General features: G+C 53.0%; 1 protein-coding gene and 1 long non-coding RNA gene across 2 annotated transcripts in view; both read right to left on the bottom strand.

Annotated features, from left to right (window-relative positions):
* Nucleotides 1-13,351, bottom strand: part of LOC140400183 (REST corepressor 2-like) — a 1,146,610-nt gene that overhangs the window by 224,337 nt on the left and 908,922 nt on the right. The gene's annotated exons all lie outside the window — the stretch shown is intronic.
* LOC140400081 (uncharacterized) overlaps nucleotides 1-13,351 on the bottom strand; it is a 29,353-nt gene that overhangs the window by 14,085 nt on the left and 1,917 nt on the right. The window contains exons 2-3 of the long non-coding RNA XR_011938039.1: nucleotides 2,883-3,029; nucleotides 1,631-1,665 (exon numbers count right to left, since the gene is read on the bottom strand). This is a non-coding gene — a long non-coding RNA (uncharacterized lncRNA). The remainder of the gene's footprint in view (nucleotides 1-1,630; nucleotides 1,666-2,882; nucleotides 3,030-13,351) is intronic.

The raw sequence follows: 13,351 nt of genomic DNA on the forward strand, positions 1-13,351 counted from the left end.
CGTCGGGAGTACAGGTAAGTTAGATTAACCGTGGAGTGGGTATTTACAGTGTAAACGTCCGGAGTACGGGTAAATTAGATTAACCGTGGAGTGGGCATTTACAATGTAAACGTCCGGAGTACAGGTAAGTTATATTGTTTGAGTGTTTGCATGGGTCGAAACAAACCTGTTGGACTTGAGCCTGGTGTTGTCAGACTTCTTACTGAGCTCCATTGAACAAGTTCAGTTGAACGATCTCAAGTGGTCAATAATCTGAACTGGACGTTTTGATGGGTGTGACATTCTGTTTGCAACGACCTAAGATGTTAGTTTTCCGCACATTCCCTACTCATCCCGCTATTGGAAATGGAAATCCTGCCCCTTGACTATTAGTTTTTTTCCCTTCGACAGACATTTAACCTCCAGGCAGCTTCTGTGGGAACGTTCTTTCGCTGGACTAGCAGCAGCTGCTGTGCGTGTGCAGTCCTGGTCCTATGCACATGGTCGGACCCTGATTTGAATTTGGAATGGGTTGTGCCACCAGGATTGGGTGGGAACGCCAGCCTCCCAGTGAGGGGCCCGGCGATGGGTTCCACAGGAACAAGTTGGCATGACAACCCCCAGGGCTTCCGAGGCACTGACGCTCATTCCCATCGAGTGGAGGGCCTCATAGGCAGCTAAGGTTTCCCATCCTCACATCTGGATCTTCGTGGGAAGGCTCGTTTCCTCGCTTTGGGGCTGAGTGAGTTGGTAACTTATTAAACTTTAATACCCAAATGTGTCACTGCCGAATGAACTTCCTGTCACCGCCCCCCCCCCCCCCCCCCCCCCCCCCCCCCCCCGGCACCCCCACTTCTCTTGGGCCCTCTCCAGATGTGGTGATGTTCTGCACTCCAGATTCTAGACGGCATCGCAATTAAATTTGAATCGGAGGAAACTTGAGAATTGAAGAACCGGCAAAAAAAAACAATCCTGTCCGTGAATAACCCCCCCCCCCCCCCTCCTCCCAAAATATTTGCTCTTGAATTGGGAGCACGGTAGCATTGTGGATAGCTCAAATGCTTCACAGCTCCGGGGTCCCAGGTTTGATTCCCCGCTGGGTCACTGTCTGTGCGGAGTCTGCACGTCCTCCCCGTGTGTGCGTGGGTTTCCTCCGGGTGCTCCGGTTTCCTCCCACAGTCCAAAGATGTGCAGGTTCGGTGGATTGGCCGTGATCAATTGCCCTTAGTGTCCAAAATTGCCCTTAGTGTTGGGTGGGGTGACTGGGTTATGGGGATAGGGTGGAGGTGTTGACCTTGGGTAGGGTGCTCTTTCCAAGAGCCGGTGCAGACTCGATGGGCCGAATGGCCTCCTTCTGTACTGTAAATTCTATACCACTTCTATACCACTCTGAGGGTAAGAATGGACACCCCCTCCCATTCCAGTGCAAACATTCCGATCACAGGCAGAAAGAAAATATTCGCTCCGTGACTGTAGCGATCACAAAGAGATTCCCAGCGGATTTTCCCCCCTCGGCTCCAGTCAGCTTGGAGCTGGGACCTGCTGGTCCCTGAGTACTGCTGCCAGACTGTGCGTTTCCCACACTGGCCGCGATGTGGAGACGACAAAGAGAATTCGACAACCACAAGCAACATCAAAGTTAGACCGTCACCTGGTTTTCGTGGGAATGTTGAACCTTGGCCAGATCTGAAACGGGAAAACAGGGAGATGGTTAAAAGGTCTCTCCATTCAGAATCCCAACGTGCGGATAATTCCGGACAATGTTTACTTGGGTGTTCAACGTGAGAGAAACACCAAGTAGTAAAGATAAAACAAGAAACTATTCTCCACCCCTCACACCCCAACACATTCCCGAGGCCCCATCCATGCCAAGCCTTGATTCCTGAGCTGATCCGGACATCCCCATGACCCCCATACCTCTCTGCCAATCTATTCCCACCCCCCCACCACCCATCCCCCATGACTCCCATATTCCCTATGCAATTTATCATCCCTTTACCACCCCCATGGCCCCCATACCCCTTTAGGCCAACCCATGGCCCTCCACCCACCTCCATTGCCTCGTACAACCTACCCTACCCATCCACCACCCTTTGCCTTCACCCCCTCAAACTCACTCAGTGTCCTTGCACAGTTCTGCGACAGCTTTGACCCTTCCTGGATTGCGTTGACAGCTGGAGAGCTCCCTGACAGTTCTTTGGCAGCTGGACAGTTCCTTGACAGCTGGACAGCTCCACGACAGCTCGACAGTTCAAATGACTTGGTGCGCAAAATGTGTATGATCATGTTCACGTTCAACAATCCCAAAGGGTGCCTTACATTCCCCCAAAGGCACCTCGGGGCCCCATCCAAATAATACTCTACTTCTTCAAAAGCGCCCCCTGGTCATCCAAGCGACTCTACCAAGTTCAGACCTCCTTCTACCTGTTCTAAACTTCACTTCCCGGATTCCACACTCCTGCTCTTCAGCTGGTGACCTGAGTGGCTTCGGCAAATCACGCAAGCGTAGACCCCCACCCAACTCCGATCCCGCCCTCCCCCACGGAGATGGGAAATGCCAGGTTCCAGGGCATGGGCTCGGAATTCCGACAATTTCAGCCATGATCTCATTGAATGGCGGAGCAGGCTCGAGGGGCCAGGTGGCCGACTCCTGCTCCTAGTTCTTACGTTCCGAGCCTTGGCGGAAAATGCTGACCAATCCGGGTGACGTAATGGAGCAATGAGGAAATCTCAGTGGGGACAGTATCGCTTACCCCCACCCCGGGACGTGGTGTAATACCTGAACACGGTGCTGGACCGTGCATGGCTCACGGCTTGTGTTTCTGAGGGATGGAATGCAGCAATGGGTTAAACAACTCCCAATAACCACAGGAAATGCAGCCATTACAAAGAGCATTGCTCACCGACAGTAGCAAGAACCACAGACATTGCGACGACGACGACTCGGCTGATCCCCATCGTCAAGCTGCTGGACAGGAGACAGACGGTTCAGCGTGTTCACACAGTTGCACCGACACAGTATTCCTCTGTGCAACCTCGTAAGTCATGTTCTGAAAATGATTTCGCAAAAAAGAGGTGTTTTTGAAAGAACAATTTGGTGAAAGAGCGATGCGTTCGTGGCGAACCCTATTTAACTCTCTGGCAGCCTGCACAGGGAGATCCCACCCGGGGACTCCACACAATCAACATCACAGAACAGAGAGAAATACAAGTGAGCAGTAATCTGACACACGACACTCGCTTCCCACCCCAAAGATACGGTGCAGGACATCACCCACATCTCACTGACTGGGTACAGATCATCCACATCTCGATGACTCCATACAGGATATCACCATCATTCTCAGACTCCCATCAGTACAGTATGTTGACAATATACTGGGAGAAAGCGAGAGAGTCGGCCCCACTCAAGCACAATGGAGGGAAGTTATGCGTGGAACCACAGGAAGTGGGTGAGATCCTTCATGAGTACTTTGTATCGGTATTCACCAGGGAGAAGGACATGATGGATGTTGAGGTCAGGGATAGGTGTGTGAACGCTCTTGAGAACGTCAATATATATCAAAGGAGGAAGTGTTGAGTGTCCTAAATTGTATTTAGATAGACAAGTCCCCGGGGCCGGATGGGATCTATCCCAGGTTTCTGCGGGAAGCAAGGGAGAAATAGCTGGGGCCTTAACAGATATCTTCACATCCTCTTTGACCACAGGCGAGATTCCATAGGACTGGAGAATAGCCAATGTTGTTCTTTTGTTTACGAAAGGAAGCCGGGACAATCCAGCAAATTATCGGCCGGTGAGCGTGAGATCAGTGGTGGGGAAGCTTTTGTAAAAGATACTGAGGGACATTGGGCGAGATTCTCCGACCCCACGCCGAGTCGGAGAATCGCCGGGGGCTGCCTTGAATCCCGCCCCCGCCGGTTGCCGAATTCTCTGGCACCGGATATTCGGCGGTGGCGGGAATCGCGCCGCGCCGGTTGGCGGGCCCCCCCCCGCGATTCTCCGGCCCGGATGGGCCGAAGTCCCGCTGCTGGAATGCCTGTCCCGCCGGCGTAGATTAAACCACCTCCCTAACCGGCGGGACAAGGCGGCGCGGGCGGGCTCCGGGGTCCTGGGGGGGGGCGCGGGGTGATCTGGCCCCGGGGGGTGCCCCCACGGTGGCCTGGCCCGCGATCGGGGCCCACCGATCCGCGGGCGGGCCTGTGCCGTGGGGGCACTCTTTCCCTTCCGCCTTCACCACGGTCTCCACCATAGCGGAGGCGGAAGAGACTCCCTCCACTGCGCATGCGTGGGAAACTGTCAGCGGCCGCTGACGCTCCCGCGCATGCGCCGCCCGGAGATGTCATTTCCGCGCCAGCTGGCGGGGCACCAAAGGCCGTTTCCGCCAGCTCGGCCTCCCAAGATGCGGAGCATTCCGCACCTTTGGGGCGGCGCGATGCCCGGCTGATTTGCGCCGTTTTGGGCGCCAGTCGGCGGACATCGCGCCGATACCGGAGAATTTCGCCCAGGATATATGGACATTTGGAGGAAAATGGGCTAGTTAGTGACAGGCAGCTTGGTTTTCTGGGAAAGGTCATGTCTCTCACCAACTTGATTGACAAAGAAAATTGATGAGGGAAGCGCTGTGGATGTAGTTTATATGGACTTTAGAAAGGTGTTTGACAAGGTTCCACACGTCAGACTGGTACAAAACTAAAATCACATGGGATTCAGGGGGGGTTGGCTAGATGGATACAGAACTGGCTTGGTTATAGAACAGTACGAAGTCTTACAACACCAGGTTAAAGTCCAACAGGTTTGTTTCGATGTCACTAGCTTTCGGAGCGCAGCTCCTTCCTCAGGTGAATGAAGAGGTCTGTTCCAGAAACACATATATAGACAAATTCAAAGATGCCAAACAATGCTAGGAATGCGAGCATTAGCAGATGATTAAATCTTTACAGATCCAGAGATGGGGTAACCCCAGGTTAAAGAGGTCTGAATTGTATCAAGCCAGGACAGTTGGTAGGATTTCGCAGGCCAGATGGTGGGGGATGAATGTAATGCGACATGAATCCCAGGTCCCGGTTGAGGCCGCACTCATGTGTGCGGAACTTGGCTATAAATTTCTGCTCGGCGATTCTGCGTTGTCGTGGGTCCTGAAGGCCGCCTTGGAGAACGCTTACCCGGAGATCAGAGGCTGAATGCCCTTGACTGTTGAAGTGTTCCCCGACTGGAAGGGAACATTCCTGCCTGGTGATTGTCGCGCGATGTCCGTTCATTCGTTGTCGCAGCGTCTGCATGGTCTCGCCAATGTACCACGCTTCGGGACATCCTTTCCTGCAGCGTATGAGGTAGACAACGTTGGCCGAGTCGCACGAGTATGTACCGCGTACCTGGTGGGTGGTGTTCTCACGTGTAATAGTGGTATCCATGTCGATGATCTGGCACGTCTTGCAGAGATTGCCATGACAGGGTTGTGTGGTGTCGTGGTCACTGTTCTGAAGACTGGGTAGTTTTCTGCAAACAATGGTTCGTTTGAGGTTGCGCGGTTGTTTGAAGGCAAGTAGTGGGGGTGTGGGGATGACCTTGGCAAGATGTTCATCGTCATCAATGACGTGTTGAAGGCTGTGAAGAAGATGACGTAGTTTCTCCGCTCCGGGGAAGTACTGGACGACGAAGGGTATTCTGTCGGTTGTGTCCCATGTTTGTCTTCTGAGGAGGTCGGTGCTGTTTTTCGCTGTGGCGCGTTGGAACTGTCGATCGATGAGTCGAGTGCCATATCCCGTTCGTACGAGGGCATCTTTCAACATCTGTAGATGTCTGTTACGCTCCTCCTCGTCTGAGCAGATCCTGTGTATACGGAGCGCTTGTCCATAGGGGATGGCTTCTTTAATGTGTTTAGGGTAGAAGCTGGAGAAGTGGAGCATCGTGACGTTATCCGTGGGTTTGCGGTAAAGCGAAGTGCTGAGGTGACCGTCCTTGATGGAGACGAGTGTGTCCAAGAATGCAACTGATTTTGGAGAGTAGTCCATGGTGAGTCCGATGGTTGGATGGAACTTATTAATGTCATCGTGTAGTCGTTTCAGTGATTCTTCGCCGTGGGTCCAAAGGAAAAAAATGTCATCGATGTATCTGGTGTATAACATCGGTTGAAGGTCCTGTGCGGTGAGTAGGTCCTGTTCAAACTTGTGCATGAAGATGTTGGCGTATTGGGGTGCGAATTTGGTCCCCATGGCTGTTCCGTGCGTCTGGATGAAGAACTTGTTGTCGAAGGTGAAGGCGTTGTGATCCAGAATGAAGCGGATGAGTTGCAGAATTGCGTCTGGAGATTGGCAGTTGTCGGTGTTGAGTACTGAGGCTGTTGTAGCAATGCCGTCGTCATGGGGGATGCTGGTGTAGAGTGCCGAGACGTCCATTGTGACGAGGAATGTTCCTGGTTCAACTGGTCCATGGGTGCTGAGTTTCTGTAGGAAGTCCGTCGTGTCGCGACAGAAGCTGGGCGTACCTTGTACGATGGGTTTCAAGATGCCCTCGATGTAGCCAGAGAGGTTCTCACACAAGGTCCCATTGCCTGAAACGATAGGGCGGCCTGGTGTGTTGGCCTTATGTATTTTCGGGAGGCAGTAGAGATCTCCAATGCGGGGAGTACGTGGGATGAGAGCACGTAGGGTGCTCTGAAGATCTGGATCCAAGGTCTTGATCAGTCTGTTAAGTTGGCGGATGTGTTCCTTGGTCGGATCTGCGGGTAACTGTCTGTAGTGTTCTTGGTTGTTCAGTTGTCTGGATCACAACGTCTTCACCTTCGACAACAAGTTCTTCATCCAGACGCACGGAACAGCCATGGGGACCAAATTCGCACCCCAATACGCCAACATCTTCATGCACAAGTTTGAACAGGACCTACTCACCGCACAGGACCTTCAACCGACGTTATACACCAGATACATCGATGACATTTTTTTCCTTTGGACCCACGGCGAAGAATCACTGAAACGACTACACGATGACATTAATAAGTTCCATCCAACCATCAGACTCACCATGGACTACTCTCCAAAATCAGTTGCATTCTTGGACACACTCGTCTCCATCAAGGACGGTCACCTCAGCACTTCGCTTTACCGCAAACCCACGGATAACCTCACGATGCTCCACTTCTCCAGCTTCCACCCTAAACACATTAAAGAAGCCATCCCCTATGGACAAGCCCTCCGTATACACAGGATCTGCTCAGACGAGGAGGAGCGTAACAGACATCTACAGACGTTGAAAGATGCCCTCGTACGAACGGGATATGGCACTCGACTCATCGATCAACAGTTCCAACGCGCCACAGCGAAAAACCGCACCGACCTCCTCAGAAGACAAACATGGGACACAACCGACAGAATACCCTTCGTCGTCCAGTACTTCCCCGGAGCGGAGAAACTACGTCATCTTCTTCACAGCCTTCAACACGTCATTGATGACGATGAACATCTTGCCAAGGTCATCCCCACACCCCCACTACTTACCTTCAAACAACCGCGCAACCTCAAACGAACCATTGTTTGCAGCAAACTACCCAGTCTTCAGAACAGTGACCACGACACCACACAACCCTGCCATGGCAATCTCTGCAAGACGTGCCAGATCATCGACATGGATACCACTATTACACGTGAGAACACCACCCACCAGGTACGCGGTACATACTCGTGCGACTCGGCCAACGTTGTCTACCTCATACGCTGCAGGAAAGGATGTCCCAAAGCGTGGTACATTGGCGAGACCATGCAGACGCTGCGACAACGAATGAACGGACATCGCGCAACAATCACCAGGCAGGAATGTTCCCTTCCAGTCGGGGAACACTTCAGCAGTCAAGGGCTTTCAGCCTCTGATCTCCGGGTAAGCGTTCTCCAAGGCGGCCTTCAGGACCCGCGACAACGCAGAATCGCTGAGCAGAAACTTATAGCCAAGTTCCGCACACATGAGTGTGGCCTCAACCGGGACCTGGGATTCATGTCGCATTACATTCATCCCCCACCATCTGGCCTGCGAAATCCTACCAACTGTCCTGGCTTGAGACAATTCACACCTCTTTAACCTGGGGTTACCCCATCTCTGGATCTGTAAAGATTTAATCACCTGCTAATGCTCGCATTCCTAGCATTGTTTGGCATCTTTGAATTTGTATATATATGTGTTTCTGGAACATACCTCTTCATTCACCTGAGGAAGGAGCAGCGCTCCGAAAGCTAGTGACATCGAAACAAACCTGTTGGACTTTAACCTGGTGTTGTAAGACTTCGTACTTGGTCATAGAAGACAGAGAGTAGAGGTGGAAGCGTGTTTTTCTGAATGGAGATCTGTAGCTAGTGGTGTTCTGCGGGGGATCAGTGCTGGGACCTCTGTTTGTAGTGTGTATAAATGATCTGGAGGAAAATGTGGGTGGTCACGGGCGAAATTCTCCCCCAACGGTGCGATGTCGGCCGACTGGCGCCCAAAACGGCGCCAATCAGACGGGCATCGCGCCGCCCCAAAGGTGCGGAATGCTCCGCATCTTTGGGGGCCGAGCCCCGACATTGAGGGGCTAGGCCGGCGCCGGAGGGATTTCCGCCCCGCCAGCTGGCGGAAACGGCCTTTGTTGCCCCGCCAGCTGGCGCGGAAATGACATCTCCGGGCGGCGCATGCGCGGGAGCGTCAGCGGCCGCTGACAGTTTCCCGCGCATGCGCAGTGGGGGGGGGTCTCTTCCGCCTCCGCCATGGTGGAGGCCGTGGCGGAGGCGGAAGGGAAAGAGTGCCCCCACGGCACAGGCCCGCCCGCGGATCGGTGGGCCCCGATCGCGGGCCAGGCCACCGTGGGGGCACCCCCCCGGGGTCAGATCGCCCCGCGCCCCCCCCCAGGACCCCGGAGCTCGCCCACGCCGCCTTGTCCCGCCGGTAAATACCTACTTTAATTTACGCCGGCGGGACAGGCAATTTCTCGGCGGGACTTCGGCCCATCCGTGCCAGAGAATTGAGCGGGGGGGGGCCCGCCAACCGGCGCGGCCCGATTCCCGCCCCCGCCCAATCTCCGGTACCGGAGACTTCGGCAACCGGCAGGGGCGGGATTCACGGCGGCCAACGGCTATTCTCCGACCCGCTGGGGGGTCGGAGAATGACGCCCCTGATTAGTAAGTTTGCGGATGACACGAGGATTGGCGGAGTTGCTGATAGTCCCGAGGATTGTCAGAGGATACAACAGGAGATAGACAGATTGGAGACTTGGGCACAGAAATGGAAGATGGAGTTTAATCGGGACAAATGTGAGGCGATGCATTTTGGAGGATCAAATCTAGGTATGAATTATACTGTAAATGGCAGAACCCTGAGGAACATTAACCTACAGAGGGATCTGGGCGTGCAAGTCCCTAAAAGTGGCAACACAGGTGGCCAAGGTGATTAAGAAGGTATACGGCATGCTTACCTTCATCAGCCGGGGCATTGAGTACAGGAGCTGGGAAATCCTGAATGAACTGTACACAGTTCATGTGTACTACGAAACAGAACACCCGGAAGCCTTGTTCATCGTGGCCGGAGACTTCAACAAGGCCAACCTCAAGAGTGTACTGCCAAAATTCCACCAGCACATCTCCTGTCCCACCAGGGGCGACAACACTCTTGACCACTGCTACTCAAAAATCAAGGGTGCCTACCGTTCCATCCCCCGACCGCACTTTGGGAAATCAGACCATAAGACGGTGCTCCTTCTCCCGGCATACAAGCAGAAACTCAAGCGGGAGAATCCAGCTAAGAAGGTTGTGCAGTGCTGGTCCGAGGAGACAGAAGAGCTCTTACGTGACGGCTTAGAGACAGTGGACTGGTCCATATTTAAGAACTCAGCGACCAACTTAAATGAGTATGCCACCACCGTCACAGACTTCATCAGCAAATGTGTGGACGACTGCGTGCCAAAGAAAGCAGTACGTGCGTTCCCCAACCGGAAACCATGGCTCAATCGCGAGATTGACTCCCTACTGAAGGACAGATCTGAGGCGTTCAAGGCAGACGACCCTGACCTATACAAGAAATCCAGGTACGAGCTCCGCAAAGCCATCCGGAATGCCAAGAGAGAAGATCAAACCAAGCTAGAGTCAGAGACAGACTCTCGGCGGCTGTGGCAAGGACTAAACAATATAACGGGCTACAAAGCGAAGCCGAACAGTATCTCTGGCAGCAGCGCACCCCTCCCCGATGAACTCAATGCATTCTATGCTTGGTTCGAGCAGGTAACCAACAATCCGCTGGCGAGTGCCCCAGCAGCCCATAATTCACCCATACCCACCATCACAGCTTCCAAAGTCAGATCTGCCTTCCTGAAAGTGAACCCTCGGAAGGCGACGGGCCCAGACGGGATCCCTGGTCGTGCACTCAGAGCCTGCGCGGAGCAGCTGGCAGAGGTATTCACGGACATCTTTAACGTGTCCCTACTCCACTCCGAGGTCCCCACCTGCTTCAAGAAGACCACCATCATACCGGTACCAAAGAAGAACCAGGCAACGTGCCTCAATGACTACCGACCAGTGGCCCTGACTCCAGTCATAATGAAGTGCTTTGAGAGGTTGATCATGAAGCGCATCACCTCCATACTCCCAGAACGCCTTGATCCACTGCAATTCGCATACCGCTGCAACCGGTCCACAGCAGACGCCATTTCCCTGGCCCTACACTCATCCCTAGAGCATCTCGAAAACAAGGACTCCTACATCAGACTCCTATTTATTGACTACAGCTCCGCCTTCAACACCATAATCCCAGCCAAGCTCATATCAAAGCTCCAAAACCTAGGACTTGGCTCCCCACTCTGCAACTGGATCCTCAACTTTCTGACCCACAGACCACAATCAGTAAGAATGAACAACAACACCTCCTCCACAATAGTCCTCAACACCGGCGCCCCGCAAGGCTGCGTACTTAGCCCCCTACTCTACTCCCTGTACACACACGACTGCGTGGCAAAACTTGGTTCCAACTCCATCTACAAGTTTGCTGACGATACGACCATAGTGGGCCGGATCTCGAATAACGATGAGTCAGAATACAGGAGGGAGATAGAGAACCTAGTGGAGTGGTGTAGCGACAACAATCTCTCCCTCAATGCCAGCAAAACTAAAGAGCTGGTCATTGACTTCAGGAAGCAAAGTACTGTACACACCCCTGTCAGCATCAACGGGGCCGAGGTGGAGATGACGAATGTGATATAAAATAGTTACTTTAGAGATATTAGTTACTGTAATGTAAACAAAGGCCGGTCTGATTCTGTTAGTTCACAGACAAAGGATTTCAGAACGCACGGCAAAGCAAGGGGCAGGGGTGTCCAGATAAGGAGGAGAAAAGGATGCTGGGTAATAGGAGGCCAGAGGAAGGGATGAGAAGTGAGCCAATCAGGATGTATGGCCAGGTCAGGAGGGGTATAGGATGACCTATGGGAATCGTGTCTGTGAAACTTGATGCCATTTGAATGTATTTGCAGAAATCTCTTTGTCTCCTTCTTCATTCGTTTTCCAAGGGTCTAGGAGACTGGTTCTGTGTCCTGTGCCTCTGTGAAATGAATCAGACTTGCAAGTCAAATAAAATAACTAATGCTGTACCTGCAAATCCATCTCGACTTTTATTGAGGCCAGACTGACGGGTAAAGAAATTTATATTGTCAGAGATGGTTAGCAGTTTCAAATTCCTAGGGGTGCACATCTCCAAAAATCTGTCCTGGTTCACCCACTTCGACACTACCACCAAGAAAGCACAACAGCGCCTATACTTCCTCAGGAAACTAAGGAAATTCGGCATGTCCACATTCACCCTTACCAACTTTTGCAGATGCACCATAGAAAGCATCCTATCGGGCTGCATCACAGCCTGGTATGGCAACTGCTCGGCCCAGGACAGCGAGAAACTTCAGAGAGTCGTGAACACCGCCCAGTCCATCACACGAACCTGCCTCCCATCCATTGACTCCATCTACACCTCCCGCTGCCTGGGGAAAGCGGGCAGCACAATCAAAGACCCCTCCCACCCGGCTTACTCACTCTTCCAACTTCTTCCATCGGGCGGGAGATACAGAAGTCTGAGAACACGCACGAACAGACTCAAAAACAGCTTCTTCCCCACTGTCACCAGACTCCTAAATGACCCTCTTATGGACTGACCTGATTAACACTACACCCTGTATGCTTCACCCGATGCCGGTGTTTATGTAGTTACATTGCGTATGTTGTGTTGCCCTATTATGTATTTTCTTTTATTCCCTTTTCTTCCCATGGACTTAATGATCTGTTGAGCTGCTCGCAGAAAAATACTTTTCACTGTACCTCGGTACACGTGACAATAAACAAATCCAATCCAATCCACTCCAAATCCTGTTGCAGCTGTATAAAACCCTGGTTAGGCTGCGTTTGGAGTATTGCGGGCAGCTCTGGTCACCACATTATCAGAAGGACGAGGAGGCTTTGGAGAGAGTTCAAAGAAGGTTCACCAGGATGCTGTCGGGTCTCGAGGGTGTCGGCTATGAGGAGGGGTTGAATAAACTCGGATTGTTCTCACTGGAAAGACGGAGGCTGAGGGGAGACCTGATAGAGGTCTGCACAATTCTGAGAGGCACAGACAGGGGGGATAGTCAGAGGCTTTTCCCCAGGGTGGAAGTGTCAGTTCCAGGGGGTCACAGGTTCAGGGTGAGAGGGGGAGTTTAAGGTAAGGTTTTCACACAGGGAGGGGTGGGTGCCTGGAACTCGCTGCCGGAGGATGTGGAGGAAGCAGCACATTGGCGACATTTTAGAGGCATCGGGATGGGCCCGTGAACAGGGAGGGAATCGATACGGACCGAGGAAGGGCAGGAGGGTTTCTTTCGTTCGGGCATCATGATCAGCACGGGCTAGGAGGGCCGAAGGGCCTGTTCCTGCGCTGTACTTGTCGTTCTTTGTTCTTTGTTCCCGCCAAGTGGCAGGGCTTCGCGGACTGGAATCTCCAACCCAGCCTCTATCGTTGGGAGGTCAAAGGCCCGGCTGACACCTCGACGAGGCGGCCAGTCACAAAGAAGGCCCATCATCGCTCTCTCCAGGGGCCGACTGGGGATGGTCACTGAATGGTTATGTCCCAAGAAGAGATTTCAAAGATCTGCATTGGCACCAATCAGGCGGCCTCCTTTCTCTGTACACACACAGGCGGCCAATCAGGCGGCCTCCTTTCTCTGTACACACAGAGGCGGCCAATCAGGCGGCCTCCTTTCTCTGTACACACAGAGGCGGCCAATCAGGCGGCCTCCTTTCTCTGTACACACACAGGCGGCCAATCAGGCGGCCTCCTTTCTCTGTACACACAGAGGCGGCCAATCAGGCGGCCAATCAGGCGGCCTCCTTTCTCTGTACACACACA

Source organism: Scyliorhinus torazame, chromosome 24 (genome assembly GCF_047496885.1).
Source record: "Scyliorhinus torazame isolate Kashiwa2021f chromosome 24, sScyTor2.1, whole genome shotgun sequence".
NCBI classification, from domain to species: Eukaryota; Metazoa; Chordata; class Chondrichthyes; order Carcharhiniformes; family Scyliorhinidae; genus Scyliorhinus; species Scyliorhinus torazame.